Source organism: Numenius arquata, chromosome 1, assembly GCF_964106895.1.
Source record: "Numenius arquata chromosome 1, bNumArq3.hap1.1, whole genome shotgun sequence".
Lineage (NCBI taxonomy): Eukaryota > Metazoa > Chordata > Aves > Charadriiformes > Scolopacidae > Numenius > Numenius arquata.
This window is the reverse complement of record NC_133576.1, coordinates 17677927-17699429: the sequence shown is the minus strand read 5'-3', so window position 1 is coordinate 17699429 and position 21503 is coordinate 17677927. Positions and strand designations below refer to the sequence as shown.

Below are 21503 nucleotides of genomic sequence, written 5' to 3'. Positions count from 1 at the left end.
GGGGTCTATGTACAAGAAAGCTGTCATACAAGAAAGAGGTAATGAAAACGTGAAGTGTTCCTTCTTGTAATAGGTATTGTAGTTCATAGTCTCTGGTTACTCGTGGAGGACTGGTTCTTGCATCTTATGGCAAACTTCTGTACAGAAGCTACTTTAAGCCGTGTTTCTAACTGCTAAGAAAGCAGAAAGTAGGTGAGAAGATTTAGTTGGGCATGTGTGCCTTGTGATCTTTCATCTGTTTTGGGTCACTTACTATACAGCAGGTATTGTAGCTATGTGAACGGAAGAAACGTGGCATTCTCATATGATGCTTTACATATCATCTAGGCAATATCTGCTTGCATCAAAAATCAAAGAAGTTTGAAAGGGATCACCCAGACCATGAAGTCACATGTCCTGAAATGACATACCACCATGCAGTGGGTACTTAACAGAGATTAATTTACTCTAAGTGTGCTAATTGAAGAGCACAAGGCCTGTGTTCTGCACTGTTGTGCTTTCCTTCCCATTATGATGGGTCTGTTTTACTGAAGATTTTGTAGTGGTATCTTGTTTGAAATCACAAGGTGATGGTTACCAGGCTCATCAGATTCAGTGCTGCTTGATAGACTGGTTTCAGATTCAAAATGGAGGGTAGGTTACATTGAAACAGTTTGGTAAATCAAATTATCACAAGTGACATACTCAGCAAAGTTTGGATCTATTCTCGGTGTTCATGTTCTTGTTCTTTTTATAGTTTGTTTTCTGTTCTGTTTTTTTTTTTTTAAGAGCTTGCTCATCTCTGAACATGTATGCTGTCCTTCTGCATATGAAAGAGAAATTTTCCTCTCCTTGGTGATGAGCAAGTAATCTGAGGGATAAAAATATACTTTCCTGAAGAGCCAGATGAATAAATGACCAAATGTTTCTATGATGTTAACTTGGTCTCCACCCTCTCAATCATTTTCTGAAGGAGATGAAACTGCATTTGTCTCTCTGGCAGCAGTGAACAAGCAGGTGGTTCAGAAATCCCTGCACTTTTGTGGGAGAGACTGAAATATCCTTCAGAGATGACTTCACCACAGACACCGTAGGGTTTTAGAGACATGCATTTTTTTTTTTCCATCTATTTTTCCCTTTAGTGTTTTCTATTTAGTCAGTGATTGACTTATGAGCTAACAAAATCCCTCAGAGGACCAAATCTTCCCTTAATCCCAGGGTAAGGATCCTGAATAGTTACAAACTTGCCGTTTCTTCCAAAAATCCATGACTAAGCAAGGAGTGATGTCTTTCAGTTTGTTAACATCCCTTAAAGAGATATGGCAATGCTGAACTTGATAGGACTCCTACCAACAGACTGATTTTTAAAGGAGTTGGGATGCGGTTGCTTAACATGCCAATGTAATGGGAGAGTGCAAAACACATGATGTCTTTTGGAAAGAGGTCTGCAACTCTGCTCATCACTACAAATGTGATTTGGGACAAGAAAAAGGTGGTCTCACCTTAGTTACTACAGGGCTACAGGACATTTCTTCCTTTCCTGTGTAGCAAAAGCTACTTTGAAGCATCATGTTCAGCTGAATGCCACACATATATGCCTAAGGAAGAAGGTCCCTGTTCTTCTGCTTTCTTGTGTGGTGGTGTGCCAGCTAGTGTCCAGGCATGGGAAGGGGCTTTTGGCTAGGCCACATCATGTCCTCCACCAGAGAGGTTTGTTCTCCTTCTATAGTCCTGATGTGGCCTGTGGGCCAGGAATTGAGCCATGCTGAACCACGGAAGATGATGAAAAGGTCTCCTCTTTAATTGGAATCCCAGGATCTGGCCATTTCACAGCATCATGGAGCCTTTTCTTTTTTTTTTTTTTTAACTGGGGCCTTCTGACAGAACGTGTTTAGGACTTTCATCCTTCCCCTGAGTGAGAATACATTGCTTTGTGGTGGATTTGCACCACTTCCAAAGATACAGCTCTTCCTTTTGGGTAGACTGCTTTAGCATTTTCCTGAAAACTGTTTGCAGTGGCTTCTATCCAGAGGGATATTCTCTTGTACCGTGGCTGACTATCTCATCTGGGCTGTGCTCTTATTTACAGTAGAGTCTTGTGCTGTTTTGGTGCATAGGCTGGGTGGGAAGAGACTTCTTTCCTTTAATGGGTTCTTCACCCAGGGACTCTGCGATAAGGAAGTGTTTCCATCCTGGCATGGAAACTGCAAGATTAAGCTGTTTATCTGGAAAACTGATGCAGGACTGCTTACCTGTGTAGCTTGATGCATCTATTGGCATGTGGAGTTACAGGGAGTCGAGCAGGAGAAAGAAAATAAACTAGCAGTCTGTTTCCCCTCTCATGTGATCTTGTCAAATTTTGTTTTTTGAAGCTCTGGGGGATCCTGCAAGAACAGCAATTACTCAAGTGGGAAGAAAAACTGGATTCACCAGAGGATGTAAACACTCCCAGACAGGAAAAGTGCATGGTTGAGAATTGGATGTCATTTTTGTGCTGGTCATGGTTTATACTCATCTGACCGCAAGTCAGATTTCTCATCCCTTGGAGACAGCGAGCCTCTTGTGAGACAGTGAGATGCCTTTTGGACTGTGTTAGAGAGTTGTCATGTTACTCTGCTGACAGTAAAGGTACTGCGTGAAACTTCCACCATCTGTTGCCTCCCCCTCCCCTGTCCAATTCTGTAGTGTTTTGGACGTACGCAGTGATTGTGGTTAGGTAAGATCTTCCCAAGTCCGTTTTGTACATGAGGTCTGTACAGGCTTACAGTTGTCCTTAGAAGGCTGTGTCTGTGTGGGAGGTTTTCACCAGTCCGTTTGAAGAATGCATGTGTCAGTTGTTTGTCATTTTAGTATTGGTGTATGAACTTGTGATCCAGTCTTCACTCTTGTAATGTCTCTAACTATATATATATATGTGTGTGTGTATATATATACACACACACACATATATATATACGCACACGGGCACACGCTATGGGTTTTGTGCCTGGGAGTAGAGAAAAGAGCCTGTACCGTGTGGCCAGTTGCTGGTTTTGTGGCTCTGAGCTCACATGAAGCTCTTCCTGTAGACTAACTGATCTCAGGCCATCTCCTGCTGAGGTTCAGGTCATGTTTGCCCATGTATTTGATCATACTGTGGCAGTTTAAAGCACGCGCATTCACAGTACTCTGCATGAAAGCATAAACTGCTTGTTTGGAACATACTTGGAACTTTTGTGTTAGGAATGTATACTCCTCTTCAGAGATGTCAAACCTTGTTCTAAGCGTCAGTCTTCAGATGGTCTATAAAAACAAGTGGTCTGGGTACTAGACTTCTTCATGGTGATCCATGAGAAAATCGAGAGTTTGAGCTCCCTGCTGTATTGCATAACATTTCTTTGGCAAAATTGGGTAGCTGTTCTGAAATCTGACATGAAGAGCTGGATTTCACAGAGGTTTTAGCTCAGAAATTGGTACTTTGAGAGTTTTCTGACATGGGCTGATTTTCCCTTGACTCTGGTCATACCTTGGGACAACTTCTGATGGTACCTAACACAATTTTTTTTAAATGTGCTCTGTGCTTGCATGGAGTGTCATATGTCCATGAGTCATGAAATAGGTAGCAGAGACCTCAGTAAGGACTACAGAATAAAAATGTACACCTTCAAAGTGCATATATATTAATTTCCTTCAAGGGTATTTTTGACAAGCATGGCTTTGTTGAGACATTTCTTTGTGTGGGAGTGTTCGCCTCATCATTGCTTTTCCCCACACATGAAAATAAACCACAGACTTTTAAATATCCTGAGAAAAGTTTCTTCAAAGAAAGATCAAAAGTCTTTACTAATGTCTGAGGAAGCTGCATGCCTGCCTCTCTTGTGAACTCATGTCTATGGAGAGCTGGCTTAGACAATCAAGATCATTATTCCATTGATTTGATCGTTTGCAACCTACTCTGAGAGGAGATGCCTTTTTTGAAGAGGGGGGAGGTGGGGGAATCCACAGATACCCCCTAATTTTACCAAGACAGACATGAATGAAATAACTTTTCAAAGCCAACTCTGATGTTTTTCCCGCTATATTGTGTGGGATGCTCTACTTCAAACAATTGTTCTGTGTAACAATGAGTTGATTGACATTTTAAAATATGCAATTTTATCTGCTTTTGTGGCTACTAAAGTTACGTGAAATGTCCAGATATGGCTTTCAAGGCTTCACACAAATTGTGTATCTGATATTTTGTTGCTTGCTTGCTTGGCTTTGATTTGATTTGTCCAAAAATCTCTTTTAATTTTTTTTTTTTTTTTTTTTAATCTAAGCAACATAGAACACATAATAGCCAAGCTTTTAAAGTTTCTGACCTTCTCTGTAATCCGGGATTCCCCACTTTTAGACAGTTTTCAGGAAAATAGATTAATTTTGTTCTTCCTAAGCCCTGGGTTTTCTTTGTTTTTTTTCAATGTCCGTTTGCTGTCATGAACATCTTTTATGCTTCAGACTAAATGTTTATGTGCTGTGTGATAGTAGAGAGTACTTAACTCATAGAAGCTGTTGAGAATAGCATTTCTCTTTTGAAGAATTTTACTGGTTTTGTCATGCTGGCACCAAGCAACTGTGAACAACACTAGATAAGACTTCAGGCTTGTGTCTAAACCTAGGATTTCTCAGTTGTCGGTATGGGATTTTTGTTTGTTTGGGGGTTTGTTTGTTACTGTTTTAAACCGAGCTTCTTCATACCGTCCCCATCAATTACTATATTCTGCCGCTATCTAGAAATCGAATGGTAATCTTTCATCGGTTTATCTGATCAGAAATGAAATCACTTAGGTTGCTTTTTTCCTGGACTCTAGGGTTTTCTTTTAGCTGTGTACTGGATTTTCCCTTTATATGCTAAAGTTCAGATCTTTATTGCATTCTGTGATTTGGTACTTTGTGTTCCCATAGTTGGGGAAATACTGAGTTTTTCTTTGTATTTGGTACTACAGAACCAGTGTGGTCGCGTGTTGTTATTCTCCTTGCTTTCTTTTGTCATTAATGACAATACTTAAGTATGTGACAGCAGGCTGACATATTTTCTTCTTCCAACTGCAACTACAAAACAGCAACACGCAGACATTGGTGGAAGATTCCTCACCCCTCTCCCCACGCCCACGTTCTCCATATTTGACATCCAAGAGAATAACTTGGATAAATTAGCTAAATATCCTAAATCATTCGTTCACAAGAGTTTAGTGGAAACAAATCTCTCTCAGATCTCCAGTCCTGTCACCGTAGCCTTTCTGTGCAGATTAGACCTTTTTTCCTATGGAATAGAGATTTTAGGTTTTGGGTTTTAGTGAAGGGAAGGGATGCTGCCATCAGGGCGAATAGCACAAGTTCCCTCCTCGCCTCTGAGCCAGGAGTACTGACTGGCAGTGCCCTGTATCCCCCTCATCTAACCCCACAAATGCTGCCTATGGGCATGATTCATGGTGGCAAGTTGCATGATTTTGACAAGAGTGCCATAGGGCCACAAGATGCTCTGACGAAACTTTGAAAACTTTAATTGCTAGGCTTTGGTGGAAGTCAATGTTGCATTGGTGTTTTGAATCAAAATCTCTTTTTGTGAAAGGAATGTGGATTTCTGCATTTTGTTGTTTTAGAGGCTTTTTATTTTGTTTTCTTTGGCTTTTCTTTTGTTTTGTTCTTATTTATCTTGGTTCTACCCGCTGATTTTATGGCAACAGGATTTTTTTCATTATCTGATGCATGTTCACCTCTGCACAAATGAACACAAGGGGAACATGAGCTTTCGGGTAGATTCTCAAGTCAGCTTTGTAGTTCTTTTTTAGTTTTCAAATACTTTTTTTCATTAAGATTGATTATTGCCTTAAATAAGCCTAAGTAAAATTACGACTTTGAGTAGTGGCTTGTATTTTTTATATTGTTCATATTTATTGGTGACTGTGGCTATATGTTTCTGCCAGGAAAATGTGAAAAGCACAGAGTTTGAAAAGTAACTGTACATAGTGAAATTAATTTTTGTATGTGTTCAGATTGCAGGTTTTACTAGCCATTACATTCGTTATTATTTATTATAATGGCTTACAGTTTTGGACCTTCAGCTCCCATAGGAATATGCTCTGCTCTGATGATGCAACTTTGGAAAATGCAATAAAAACAAACTGGAAACCGCAGCTTTCTAATAGGAACTTTCTCAGAAGCAGTGAGGTTAAGTTGCCTCTACACAGAGAAAAGGAAGTGGAATGGATGTCGGTGAGCCAGGTAGATGTACCTCCTCTGTGTCTCTGACTGTGTTTTCTTTCACCCCCTACCTTGTTTGAAATTTGGGCTTGAAGCCATCATCTGTGCTTTGGTGAAGGGCAAGCAGAGAAAACTCGTATATTCCTTTCATTGCTACATAAGGACCCCACAGTTTTGTTACATGAGGTTCATACGTAAAGGCAAATGTTGATTTGTGGCTGCAGCTGCGACTTCACCCTGGTTTTGATTATACTGTAGCTGAGTCCCTTGGGGGCAGGGCAAGGCATCCTTGAGAGGTGGCTTAGAGCACATACTGTTATTTCTTCCTCTCTTTGTTTTCCACTTGTTCAAATAAAATATAGCTGTGGCCAGTTGCTAGCCCAGTGGCTAGTGGGAGTAGAGGAAAGGGATTTTTCAGACATAAATGGATGGATCTATCTGAGTATTTCACAAGGTTCAGATGTTCAAAGAGGTCCTAAGGGAACACTAAAGTCTTGGATGCCTTCTTCCCCACCCCTCTAAAGGCCTCTCTGAAAAGTCCAGTTAAAACACCTGTTCATCCTTTTGGAAGAATGGTAATTAAAACGAAAGCAAATTCTTGGTATTACCCAGCCTAGTTGCTTGGCACCAGTTGTCCTGTGTTTTGCTGGAGCTCTGTTACACGTGTATTGGTGCTGGAGATACTTGCAGAAAGCTTGTCCACCTGCCTCTGTGACAAACAGCGTGGAACTAGGCAGAGGCAAGGTGGGACCTGAGGGACACTGTAGGGACCTTTCTGCTGCTTGTGTTCAGCCCTGCAATTATCATGGGAAGGTTTGGCTCCCAGAGCAGCAGGTATCATAAATGGGTTGATCTGCCAGGAGAGTCTTGCTGGAGTTGCTTTTTTTGGTCTTGGTGGCAATGATATTGCGTCCCTACTGTGTTTTCCTGGCAGCTGAGGACAGGTCTGCAGTTTTTCAGGTGTGTTAAAGAGGGCATGGGCAGGTGACTATTAATGTTTGTATTTAACATACAAGTCCTTCCTAGCAAAGCAATGAGTCATATCCTGCAGGCACAGAGGGCCTCCTTAGAGCTGCTCCTTAGTAAAACTTCATTGAAATTTTTATCTGAAGCTAGTGTTTAGCTCGTGAGAGCACCATGCCTCTTCTGCACATAAATAGTGCTAATTTCTTATACGTGAAGTCAGCAGATTAATGCCACTTCTGAAAATACCTGTGCACCTCATCATCTGAACGTATCCTCCTAATTCTGTGTTATATAGGTACAGGCACCTCTCCTAGACATACATGAAAAAGACACTTTCTGGTCAAACTTCTGGCATGTAAGTTTGCATGTGAACATTTGCTTAGCATTTAAAAAAAAAAAAAGTTCCAAAGCAGCCACCCCATTTATTTCTGAGTGGTTGTAAAGGAGTAATTTTAACACACAGCAGGTGTGTGTGTAGTAATCATACATTCCCATGCATTAATAGAATTTACATTCTTTCTCGAAGAGGATAATTTTTCTTAGCACCCTGTTCCAATCAATTCTGTTTTGAGTGAGTGAATAAGTGTTTTTAAAGTGTAAACAGTAGAGTGGATCTACCTTGATTAAGATGATACACCAGCCCCAAATAGCTAGCTGTTCCTGTATGCGCAAGCTATTCTGTTTGAGGAACAATCACAGATCCTAACACTCTTCTGGTACCAAAATGTTAAGTTTTTTGCTTAGATAAATTTATGGAGCTAAAAGAAAGGAAAGGCTTTTAAGTGAAAGGCTAGAGAATATGTCCTGGATCATTTAATACCAAATACCAGTAAACATCGGAGTGCATATGGTGGGATTCTACAAGCTTTCCTTGTGTAGGTAGGCCCAATAAAGTCTGTGGGGCTGCATGTGTAAGATAGGATTACAGGGTTGGGGACTGTATTTTGTGACTCTTATTGCTAGTATAACTCTGAGTACCTGCATTTTCCTTTAAGTATAGTCTGGACAGTCTCAAAATGTAGCATTTTTAAAGGCCTTTTGTTAACACGAGCAGAATTTGTAAATTAAATCTAGAGCAAGGAAGATGTTTTATCATTATTTTAAGGTTTAGTCACTTTCTTGCTATATAGCCTTAAAAAAAGAAGAGAATGGGGGGGGGAAACCCCAAAACAAAACATAAAATTCTGGGATAGTAGAGGGGAAGGTATATTCATGATACCTGAGAAGAAAAACTAACTGTCCAGTTTGGCTTTTAGGGTTTAGAACTGAAGAAAAAAATAAGGAAGAGGAGCACATGTATGGTAAGTGAGGTGGATTGTGGCTTATGACTCTAGTATTAATAATGACAGCAATGCCATTTTATCATACACGTTCATCATTATTTTCTTGCATGGGTCTTAAGACAAACTATGTAGGTTTATCAGAGCATATTCATAGTGGGATTGGTTTTGTCATAATTTCAGCTTCATGCAAATTAGAGCTGCAGAACTCTTGCCAATCTCTTTGAGGTTAGTTGATAATTTCTATAAAATGTATATGATTCTGGGCAAATGCTTCAATGGTAAATAGTAGTACTTGAGCATCACAATTTGTTTCAGGAAACTGAATAAAATTGGAATCATTTTAACTTGTCATTCTACAGGTAGCCTTTTGCAAGTAATATGTTCTAGTTTTAGTGTTACTTTATTTGAAGTTATTATTTACAACTTCTTACTTTATTTACAACTTCTTAATGTCCTGTTAGGTTCTACACAGGGTTCTTAAATGCCACTGAAAAAATTCAGAAACCTGATCATCTTTACCTTACCGCATCTGCATTGTGCATTTCAAAACAAAGTTGTTGCTAAGAAGGTGGCACAAAGCACTGCATTTTTTTCAGGGTCTGAACGATTAAAAAGCCTTACGGCAAATTCTTCTTCTTGTCGTGTTCTTCGTATATCTCTTTAACCAACATTATCCCAATTGATAGCGTTTATGTTCTATGTTCAACAGCGTTTGTCAGAGATGTGTGATTTTTAAGGATCTGGACTAGATATAATTCAGTTTAGCAAGTTGAACTTGATCCTAAACGATTACTATTGTTCAGGGCCCGTAAAAATAGTTTGGAGGCTTAGTCAGAACTACAGTAATAAATGTAGTGAGCAAACTTTGAAAAAAAATATTAAGAACAGGATCCTGTGAAGTTATACAGGCCACCTGTGCAAGACGTAACCCTGTGGAGATTTAAGGCCGCCTTCCCAAAGGGCTTGTACAATACTTGTAAGAAATAGCTTTGTCGAATTTGCAGCTGCCTTGTTAAGCATGGACCCATGTCATCTGCTCCCTGGCTTGGCAGGTAGAACAAAGGCAGCGTTTTGGCCGTCCTCTAACTGCTGGAGCGGTGGTGCTTGCCAGCACTGCTCTTAGGGGGCCCGTGGGCCCGTGCCGTGCCCCCTGCCCCAGGGTGGCCAGCCCTGCCTGGCGCTGCGTCTGCTCCTGTGCACTGGAGGGCAGAGCACCTGGGTACCTGCTAACCAGCCACCCCGGGGGCAGCAGGGCTGCCTGGGGAGGATGAAGGGACAGGAGGATCTGTCAGGAGGGAGGAAAGAAGCCCTTGGCAAAATGTGGATGACAATTTTGGGGAAGTGGCCGGCAATGTTGGTGTTTTGTCTTTGTTTTACTGAAGTGATGCATGCAGGTTGAACTGGACAAAGCATCTGGAAGCCTGTGAATAACACTGTGCCCTATTGTAGGACACAAGGCTCCTATGTATTTACATCTATAAAATACATATATCTTTTAAAATGTGTAAGCATATACATATGCAAACTTACTCCACTGTGAGGGAAAATTGTAAGGGCTGAGACCACAACACCTTGTAAAAAAGGATGATTATTGGTCCAGAATCAGATATCTTAAGATAACTGTTTTCTTTCAGATGCGCAGAGGAGTGTGCAGGAGGGTTTTTACACTAGCTGTGCATGCGTGATTAGCTTAGCTGGCTGTAGGCAGTGAAGAGGGATGGGTGCTACCAGAGCACATTTCCACAAATCCAAGGCTGGGTTCCTGCTCAGGAGAAGACCTGCTTTCTCCATGAGATGTAGCAGGAGACTGAAGAAACCGGTTGGTTAAGTACCTAAGCACTGAGGTATAAAAACTCCTTCCTTCCCACAGGAAATCAGTGTTGCTTCTCAAAGATGTTGAACTGCTTGGTTAGTGCAACATAGCAGAATTTATTTTGCTGAGGCCCTGCAGAATTGATGTCGGAGTTGTAGCGGGAAAATTATTAAAACAAATGGCTTATCAGCCTGTTTAATTCTAATGATATCTCTAAGAAAAAGTCCTGAGGTAGTTATTAGCAACTGTTGCTCAGCAAAGAGTGCTTGTAGGGGATTACTCTTCACTGTCCTGGGAATACTTCAGCTCAGCCACTAGCACTGGTCAGAAACCAGAGAGCTTTAACAAAGCAAATAAGCTAAACTGGAAAGCATCATTATGCCTTTGTGCAAATATATTTTGGGTATTAGATGCAGTTGATTCCCTATCTCCGTAAAATGTAAGGTAGCACCAGATTACCTATGCTCTATCTCTTAGGTCTGTTAGACCATGACTGTTCAAATGGGCAAGAAAATGTATAAGAGGCATCTGATTTAGGACTCCAATATCCTGCACAGCACACGTTAAGTAAATGGAAATAATTATTCTCTCATAGCATGATAATCAGGGGACACTCAGTGAATCAGTTTGCCAACAAAATTGAAACCAAGTAAAATACTTCTTTGCACAGCCCGTAGTCAAATCTTAGAGGTCAGTGTCACAGGGTATCACCAAAGCCAGAGGTGTTAGTGCATGCAATAAGCAGATTCACAGAGGATCACTTTGGTTGTGGTAGTTTAGCAGGATGTTCCAGAGACAGCTTAAATCCTTAAATGGCAGCTGAGGGCATGCTAGGAGAAGGATCACCCTGTTAAGGCTCCTGTTGCTCTCTTTGTTCAAGCATCTGCTTTTGGCCCCTGTCAGAAAGGTTTTGGAACTAGTTCAACCTCTGACTTTCCTCATGCATTTATGCTGTAGCATGGGTGAGACTCTAGAGTATTAATTCTCCAGTAACTTTTAAAGCTAGATAGTGAAATACATTTTGTTGCGATCCGCTAATTATTTACAGTAGGCAGTCAGGCTAGCTTTGCCCATGTGATACTTTATATATCAGAAGTTACAGCTGTCACAAGTCATGATTTCCATTCAAAATAGTGATTCGTCTTTCCATGAGTCGTCAAGAGATCTCACAGTGGGAATGAAATTTTAGCTCATGTCACCATTCTGTAAGAGGAAATACATATGGAGACAGGACATTATGTTTGGGTACATATGTTTTCAGTTGAGCTGGGTTTTCTTTAAGAACTTTTGTCTCAGAAGTGTTTAGAGCAAATTTAGTATTTATTTGTCCATGGTTAGCCTCAGCATGGTAGTTGTGAAGGAGGAAGGGAAAGGTACACTTCAGCTTAGCCCTGCAAACGTGGCTCAGTCCTAACTAGGAAAACTAGCTTTTAGTGTGGTAGAAGAGCCTCTAGGAGATTTCGGTCTTTCTCCATCCTATAACTGCTGGTAATGTTATTCCAATCAATGTTTTAACTCACAATGCATTTCTGCTGTATTCCTGTCATCTATCTGGTAGACATTTGCCTTGCTTTTTTCTAATCACTTGTCAGAGTGGTCTGTTAGAGATGTCTATTACGTTGAAAAGGCCTCTTGGGCAGGAGCTAACCACACCAGCTCTGCCTTCGGCATTACTGTTACTACATATGAAATTCTGGAAAGAGCAATTATTTGGAGAATATGATTTCAGGATCTGTAAATCCAATGTATCACAAGTGACTTTGCGCTTTGATTGTCCCTTGTGTTGAATTTTTTGTTTTTATTTTTCACTTTGGTTGTCTTTTTAATGCTCAGTATACAAACTCAGTAGGGGAGTTGGAATGGAATTTGGAAAAATCTGAAGTCCAAATGTCACAGTTTTATAAAGAGAATAAATATGCTAATGAACAGCATCTGTATAAACTTGGGGTAACATTGTGCATATTTTCAAGTATTGTATTTCTCATGAAGAGATGTCTTTTATAAGAATGACGCTATGAAGATTGAATCAAAGGACAACATTTTGAGAGTGCTTTGTATTGTCATATTTTGTATGTAACAGGATACAAGGCTTTGACCTTTCCTTTAAGAACTTAATTTTGTCCCAGTTTGTCCCAAATTCTAGTCTTCACGATTCAGGACGTTGGCATCCTTAAAATGATTTTTACAACATAAGTTCAGTTGCTGAAGAATCTCTTTTCCTAGTGCAGAGTCCTTAGCTTTGTGCAACCACGGAAGTGATGACAGTCAGAGAAGCACTGTGAGAATGTTTTCAATCGCCTTTATCTTTCGGTGCTTCCTGCAGCACAGTACAGCTTAGGCAATGGTTGCGGTAAGAGGCAATTAAATTGATGTAAAGACCAAGTTGATTTGACATGTTTTTTAAACCAAGTGTTTATTAGTTGAAATAATCTTGGGCGTTTTTTGGCCTAATTTATGTTTGAGTGGGAACTTGACTCATTGTCAGAAGTCTGTGTATTTGAGTATGTTAAGCTGACATTACCAAATGGAACCGTGGGAGGCTTTTGGCTTGTGTTTATGGAGTGTAAACCAAAGCTCCTACCTTGCTGCATCAAGAGCCACAAAAATGTTAATAGAAGTCAGAGATGCAAGAAAAAATTTATTTCATATAGCCTGTCAACTTGCCAGTGCTAGCTTTTTCCTTGGGCTACTTTCCACTATTTTGTTCCGTCTAGTTTAAGGTATCACAAGGGATGAGACATCCTCCGCGTTCCTTTGGAAATTATTTTGCAGTCCTGATCAGACTTTGAGAAGCTTTTCCCTCGTTTATGTTTCCTAATCCTTAGATTTCCAGAGCAGAACCTGTACCCAAACTGTCAGCGGTTGCCTTCCTCTTAGCTTTGGCAAAATGATTCAGGCTTCCCTCTTGCTGCTGTTTTTGTTCTACTGAGTGAATCAGTGAGCATTTGCATGACTCAAACTGCAAGTGTTTTAGGATAGGTATTGTGTTACTCTGCTGAAGGGTGCTGTGAACATTATAAATCAACCTGCATGTGTCAGGTGAAGTAGCTGTAGTTGTTAAGACTTTCTAAATGTATTTTATTTTGTTTCTCTCAGGTTGGATTTTCTGCACACAGTTTGGCATCTCATAGATCTTCCTAACCAGTTTCACTTGTTCTCCTCTTCCTGACTCTTTTTCCCTTTAACATTAAGGTACTTCTGCATAAGCCTTACCGCAGGCACATGAAAAGACCAGTTATAGGCGCTTAAAGCTAGATTAAGATGAAGTCAGCTAATAAAAGGTAAAATTAATCATTTAAACTGCTTGTAAGATTGGACAGTTTTTCCCCACTTCATCAGGCATAATTTGTCCCTGAAGAACGTGTTGCTTGTATCTCAACAGCTGGTTGCCAATGTGAACAGAACACAAGACTGATTTCAGTTGTTGTTTGAGCCTGCAGGAACATGGTAGCTTTTGCAATTGTTTCAAAATCCAAAATGTTTCTGGGCTATTACCATTCAGTTAGTTCCTTCTTTTTTTTTTTTTTTTTTCTATTATATAGATAAAACAGTAAATATGTATTTAATCATTATAGCTGTAGAAAAAGAAGGAAATTGAGAGCAACTGAAAATCAAATTTAAACAATAGTATGCATATTTTAATTTTTGGCTTTGGGAAATATTTTCTTGATTCCTAAGATTTAATAAGTCTTGTTTGCCCTCTAAAGTGGAGGATGTAAGCTAATAGAAACTGCAAGGCATTGACTTTGTGAATGCACCCTTATGCTAAGGTTGGTTCTTTTAGGTTTCTGGAGCTGGAAAGGCAGGAAGGTTTGACCCTTGCACAAGGTTTCTGAACCAATTTCTTCCTAAATGAGTTCTTAACACCTGTTCAGAAATTCAGGCTAGAAGGCGGCGTGTGACAACTTATAAATAGCTGGGTAGAAGCTCTGGGAGTCTTATGCTGTACATTCCCTGTTCTCTGTGTGCTCTGCTAGTTTGCCTGTAAATCTTACTCCTTCATCATCTCAATTGCAGAAATATATTATGTTCAGCTTAGAAGAGAAGGGAGAGGAAAAGTCTATGAAAACAGACGATTTTGCCCATTTAGCTAGAGAGAATATTTTTGCCTAGTTCTTAGCTGAGCTTTGTCAACTCATGTACCTTCTTGTGGCAGAGATATTGATTGTGGTCAGATGCCAGAAATAGCTGAATACAGTGTCACTTCTTACTTTTTCTTTTGCTTTCCACAAAACTTACCCGATTTTTGACAAAAAGTTGTTCTCTCTGTTAAAATATTGACTTAAAATGTATGTAATGATCAATTAATTTGAAAATTCTTTGTTGGGAACAGTAGCTTTTCCTTACTCAGGTCCATCTGTCTCTTCCCTGCACTAAATTACATATTTTAAAATTTAGCCAAAAATAAACAGAATAAAAACCCAGTCCTATTAATGTGATGCTATATAATGATAGCAGCTTAAAGGAAGCATGCCCTAGCCATCTTGCTAATTATCTGTGGCCCCTTAGGCCTTTAAATATAGTATCCTAGAATGCTGCACGCATCTGATGTTTTTGTTTATGGCTTGGGGGAAAAAACCCGACTTGTTTCATCTCATCTCTGCTACACTAAGTTCAGCTTTCAGGCTCTGTCTATTAATTGTCCGTAAGTATAGAATCATGGGATTTTATAAGGGAGATATTTGTTTGGTATCACAGGTTATCAGGCTTTAACTCATCCAAAAACCCAGACTGTCCTTTGCCGGATGCAAACAGAACTTTGAGGCAACCTGTAGTTTCACACTGAGACCCAGCTAGTTTAAAAGAAAAGGGGTAGGAAGAGGTCTTCTACTGACAATGATGATGCCAGCTTAGTGTTAACAATTTATTTAGTTTAGAGCAGTGTCATATTTATTGCAGCATATCTTGGTACAGTGTTACAAGGCTATAATTTGATTCTTGAGCCAGGTGAAGTGGTTGGAAATTGCTTACTTCTGCATTTGTCTTTGTGTTTTGCTTGGTTTTTTTACGGTAGGCAAAATTGAGCTGATTTCTTTTGTGTTGACTCGCTTCTCAGCCTTTAGCTTGAGTTGTTGTACACAATGAGGTACATAGTGGCAACTGCTATTTGAAAATTTGCCATTTGGAAGGAAGCACAGAGGGTTGCCCCGCAGACCTGCACGCACATGTATAATATATTACATGTGGATACGCCCTATCTCAGGTGGGAACAGAAGCAACCAAAGGCATACAGAGATTTTTTGCAAGACAGAATCAGTTATGTGAAAGATTTTTTTTTTTATTATCATTTCTTTTTTTTTTTTTTTTTTCAAGTTGGGTTTGTAAATGCCTTCTTAGGTACGGTATGCGCTCTGAAGTGTTACAGTATGATAACAGATGAGCTAAGTTGCTTGCTGCCAAAAGCCTGTAAAGTGTGATCGGTATGCAGCCTAAGGAGAAATGCTGCTCTTTTGAAACTATGTCAACCTTAATATTGCAACTAAATTATGGTTTAAATCACAAAATCACCACAGTATCCTTGAAAAAAAAAAAAAATTAAACTAGGTTCACTGTACGAAAAAGGGAAGGATGTGCATGACACCTGTGAACACAGAGTGAAAAAGGAAAGAAAGAAGCTGTGGAAATTACGTCTTATTAGGATGTTTGTGCCCCATGATCCCAGTCTCTTTGTCTCTCATCAATCTCCTAACTGAGGCTTTTTTAAAACATACTCTGCACTCCCAGTTGCTGCTCCCTCACAGCCTCTTCTGGTGCCTGCGTTGGAGAGATTGTGGAGTGGTGCAGCACTGTTCTCCTCATCCCCTCAACAGCTCTTACACAGGGTGTCAAAAACAACAAAGAAACCTCGGTTCGGTGATGCGGTTAAGTCTGTATCATCTTAAAGCTTCTCAAATGGAAACAGTGGCCATGCAGTTCAGTGAACTCATCGGGAGTAAATTTACACCATGAGTGGAACTTTCTACTCCATTAAATAAAAAAAAAAGTCACGTATTAACTTTTATACAAATAAAGCTTGTATGCCAGATATCATCAGTCTGCACCGTTCTGGCTCCGTCTGTCCTCCCACACCCAATATAACGTGGGTGCAGATTTTTGGCTCATTTAGTGGAAATATGGGCATGATGGATACAGATCAAATTTTTGCTACTGCAAGATTCATTCATACACAGAGTTCATCTTAGTGATTGTGTGAATACAGCTTCATAAATGAGTTAGGAAGGTTTCTGACAGCCTGCCTGACCCGAGACAGCTAGTTTTAAAGCATCAGGAAGTTTTGTGGGGGTGTTGGGGATGGAAGTTTGTTGTGTCACGTTGTAACTAAGTTCTGTGCAAATTCAGAGTACTCTTTACTGCTTATCCAGGTTTAGTTCGGCTTTATTGGTCCTACTGAGCAACTGGACAGTTTTATTTGCTGAGAGTCAGCCAAGTGCGTCTCTGTGGGAGAATGCTGATAAACCTTACTATTTTAAACCTGGCTGTCTGTCTCTGCTGTTTTTCAAGCGCAATGTCTCTCTTCTGCATAAATGATGTCATCTTGCCTCCCCAGCTCTTGTTTGGGCCTGGCTGCTGCAAAGGTGGTAACACTTCTCAATTTCACAGCACGTGGCCCATTCATGATCTTTCTCATTTTTGCTCACCTGAAAAGCATAGTCTTTTATTTCCCTCAGTTAAGCACTTTAAGACTGCTCAGTTGACGGCATCCTGTGCACCCTGAAAAAGTCATTATTCTTCCAGTGTTCCTGCAAGACTATGATGCCTGTCTTGGTGAGGCAGTTAAGGAGTTAAAGGCTTGTGGAGTTTCAAAGAAATGCCCAACAGCTGCTGTAAAGTATCCTTACAATCCTAGCTGACCTCATTCTTGTCAGACAACAGTGATAATATCCAAAAACGGGTGCAAGAGAGGAAGTGTTTCAGGAAGGTACGTGTTTCATGCAAAAACATCAGAAATGCGCTCTCTCCCAGGGCCACTTACCGTAAGATCCATCTTAATTTAAATGGGACAGTGAAATTTCAGAATGTGTTTACAGAAGCGTTATTTCAGTCCAAAAAACCCATTGCTGCTTGTTCTAGTGTGCAAATGGCAAAAGCAGATGACTTAACCACTGCATGCTTACTTAATATAATGACATTGTTGGTTATACGAACCTACTTTTTAAACTTTGGGAGGATTTGTGTAGTTTTTTGATAGTTTTGTTTACTATTTTTAAGTGGGGGCTTTGACTTGAAAAAGTGGTACAGGAGAAATATAAATCTACTTGCAATACATTTTTCACATTTACTTTACATTCAAAGACTGATTTGCTATCTAACAGACTTTGAATTAATTTAATCAACTAAGAGTTCCTTAGTAAGCAGAACAAAATCCCCCTTTTTTCCCCACTGCATTCTATGACTTAGAATTTAAAAGAATTGGATAAATCGAGCAATGCCCACTATGTGTAGGAAGCGTGAGAAAGTCTTACAAATTTTTGCTAAGAAAGTAGGAATGCTATGTTTTTTAAAAGATATAACTTTTTTTACTAGTCAGTCTACCAACTTATCTGCAAAAAGTGTTCTATATGTACAGGTTCATATTACTTTCACCTTTTTGAAAAATTCATACTTGAGAAATGCACTTGTATTTTATTTATATTTTTCAGTAGCAACTACCTAAAAACATACCATAAAAAGTAAAAAATTCTTACCAGTTCAGAGCTCTTCTGTTGCTAGTTAGGGATATTTTCCCTAGATTTCCTCTTAGTTGTTTCCAGAATTCTCTCTCTTGTAGTATGAATCTGCAATAAAATTCAGAAGTCAGTTATGATTTATTTTTTTTTAACAAGCATAACCAAATAATTGCTCGAGAGATTTCTTTTCACTTGAGGTCTTTTTTTCAGCTTTAGCTTGATAAATTTGTGTAAAATAATCTATTAAGGGTTAGACTAGATCCAATAAAAATTCTAGCATTCAAAATGTTGCACAGTAATAATATGTTCTTCTGATTAACTGTTATGAAGTCTAGCAGATGCCTGTGAGAACATTAAAATAAAGCACTCCTGTTTCATTTAAAGACCTGTTTGTTCTGCACCTTTTTCTGTATTCTCCTATAGTTTCAAAAATATTCATTTGCATTGTTAGGGAGCATGCAAATTCTAGCTGCTAGAGCTTACATAGAGAATTTAATCTTTGGGAATTCACTGGTTCATGAAGGATCTCGAAGGAGCCTTTGAGAAGAGTAGCCCACAGCTAGGCAGCTACAGAAGGGTAAAGAATGACGAGGTACTGATGTTGAATGGTATACTAATAACAGTTTGTCTTTTATATGGAGATGTGACCGAGGAGCTCAGATGAGGTGCAAGAGGAGATGAAGGCAGGCTACTGGGAGGAAGGCCTGAGTGAAACTGAACTCGGTCCTGCCACGTGCTGAGGAATGAAATTAGTGTGATCTGTGTTTTTTAGAGGATGATCCAAGGATGTAACAGAAGTGGAAGGGAAGGAAAATGGGATTATTTGGACACAGGAAGGCATTTTTTTGTTATTTGCTGGTAGCAACTCATTTAATATACACACACAGTTGTTTCAAACTGAATTATATTTTATATTTGCCTGCTGTTTCTGGAAGGTATTGCCAAGAGTGAAAACCACATAATATATTTCTAGTATTAAACCATCTATTACTGATAGATAATGACAGAGTAGAGGGAGAAGGCACCAGTTAGTCTGGGTTAGCTCATGTATTCTGGATAACTCTTTCTTGAACTCTTAGATTTCCAAATTTCTACCAGGCTATGTTGATTTCCCACTGCTTTTTGGACATGATAAATTGTCTCCGCTCCCATGTCAATGTCAGGTGATCTCAACTACTCCTGTGGTAGTCTTCCTTATACTTTTTCAGGTAATGTGCCATTTGGTCACTTTTCTATTAGCTATTACAATAAGATAACAAATACCAGAATGGCTGTAATAACCCCTCTTAACAAAAGAAGCATTTTTGAGTTTTTAAAACCACAGATGCCTTGTGTTCTTACTTACATTTTTGCTTTTTAACATTACCGGTGCTAGATCTTGAATCTGTAGTGACTTTCCTATTTCACTGAATTTCACTGAATTTTTAGAGTTGGAAGGGACCATAAAGATCATCTAGTCCAACTCCCCTGCCGAAGCAGGATTGCCCAGAGCATGTCAGAGCATGTTACTCAGGACTGCATCCAGGAGGGTCTTGAAAATCTCCAAAGAAGGGGACTCCACAACCTCCCTGGGCAGCCTGTTCCAGGGCTCTGTCACCCTCACCGTAAAGAAGTTTCTTCTCATATTCGAGTGGAACCTCCTATGTTCCAGCTTGTGCCCGTTGCCCCCCGTCCTCTCACTGACAACCACTGAAAAGAGTCTGGCTCCCTCCTCCTTCAACCCACCCTTTAGATACTTATAAGCATTGATAAGGTCTTCCCTCAGCCTTCTCTTCTCCAGGCTAAAGAGTCCCAGCTCTCTCAGCCTTTCTTCATAAGGGAGATGCTCCAATCCTATTTAAGCTCCTAATTTTTGAGAGTGAAGCGTGGAATTTAGGCTCTAAGATCAAGAAGGACTAACCTTTTGAGAAACTTTCTGTAATTACTGAACAGTTACTGATGAAGTCACAGGAGAGAGATAAAACCAGAATCTTGTTTTACTAATTGTTGGTTAAAAAAATTTGACTCTACTAGGCAAGTTTCTGTGAAGTGCCATGTAAATATGATCCTTACAAAATCAACTAATGATTTAAGATATGGGAAAGGATGTTGATCCGTCAATCTGTCTCCTTGACTTTTCAAGGTAATTTATCATAAAGCATTTAATTAACTTGTTTTGTTGCAACAAAGAAGTTGAATGCCTTCTTTAAGTTTTCTGACTGTTTTTCTTCAAATTATATTGCCTTTGTTTTGACTAATAGCAAGATGTATATAAGGAAATTCTGTGCCTTGACTTCTAGGAAGAGAAAAAAATCTTTTCCTTATTTTCAGTATAGCACAATTCGATGCTTTATGGTCCTTTTTTGTCTTTAGTTAGAGTGGCAGGTATTAAGACAATGCTAGAAGTGAATTGGTGCACTTGTTAAGACCAATGACTTGTCCAATGTGCTAAATAGCCAAGGAAATGATTGCAGCAGCTCAGGGATTTCTTGCTTGAATTCAGCCCTCCAAGCAGGGAGAAAGGAAACTTTTTACATAGCTTTCACATACTTAAGTCATACTATGATAACATAATGCTTCTTGACACATTGTCATAGTATTTTGTTTAAGAACCAAAAAGCTCTTTACTATTTTGAGTCACTCTTTGAGTAATGGCTTGCAGCAAGTTTAATTTTTGGCTTTCTGTTGCTTTTCTGGGAACTGTAGAGAGGTCTGTTCCATGTCTTATCCCTGTCCAAAATGTGGTGGGTTTCTTTCTGTTCAGTTCATAATGCCTGTAAGGTCTGTGACTGTCCGTTTTTGATCTCATTGTATTCTGGTCTGTCTCCTTCATCTTCAGGCATCCAGCTGAAGCACTCTTGTAGATATTTACCTCCCCATCAAACATATAGAAGAATTTGGCACCTGACTTTGTAATCTGAAAGAAACTAAAACCTAACTGTTGTGACTGTCCCCTTCAAAGATTGTTCCATGGTGCACATTGGAACGCCAAGGAAGACAATGTCTTTCTGCTTAGAAAACTCTGTTTGAAAATCCATGTATTTGTTAGTGAAAAAAGCAGGACTTCTTGATTATTATTTTTTTTTAATCATTGTAACTAAGGAACTGAGATTTTTATTGAATTCTTGTTTTAACCTTTGTGTTAGTGAGCTATTTAAGATGGATAATTGAGAGAAGGCCTGGCACGGATGAGTTGGAAATGTCAATTTTGTGAGTAGTTACGTGTGAATGTAGACATGCCCAAAATCACAACGCATTACTGTCTCTTGCATACTTGGAATGACACCTACATACGCTTTAATAAACAAGCTGAAATATTAAAGTATATAGAGTTCATCTTAATAGTGGCTAAGGCAGGTAGTGTTTCGAAGGAGCAAACCTGCATTTAAGATGGTTAAACATGCCTTCCCTTGAATGAATGGGATAAAATAAGTAAGTCACTCCAGTGTTGTCATCTCTCTCCTCATTTATAGCCTGTTTATGCGCTCTTTTAGTAGTAGCTGTACAAACTTCTAATGACGAGTGCTTTCTTACCATATTTTTACAATCACTTTAAGAAGACCATTGGCAGTTTGGTAGAAGTTGTTTGTGACT

The 21503-nt window shown here is 39.5% G+C and overlaps 1 protein-coding gene across 2 annotated transcripts in view; it reads right to left on the bottom strand.

The window, feature by feature from the left end:
• Positions 1–21503, bottom strand: part of FILIP1L (filamin A interacting protein 1 like) — a 198563-nt gene that overhangs the window by 84487 nt on the left and 92573 nt on the right. For both annotated transcript variants that reach the window (XM_074158427.1, XM_074158418.1), the window contains exon 3: positions 17949–18038. The gene's annotated coding sequence lies outside the window, so the exon portion shown is untranslated. The remainder of the gene's footprint in view (positions 1–17948; positions 18039–21503) is intronic.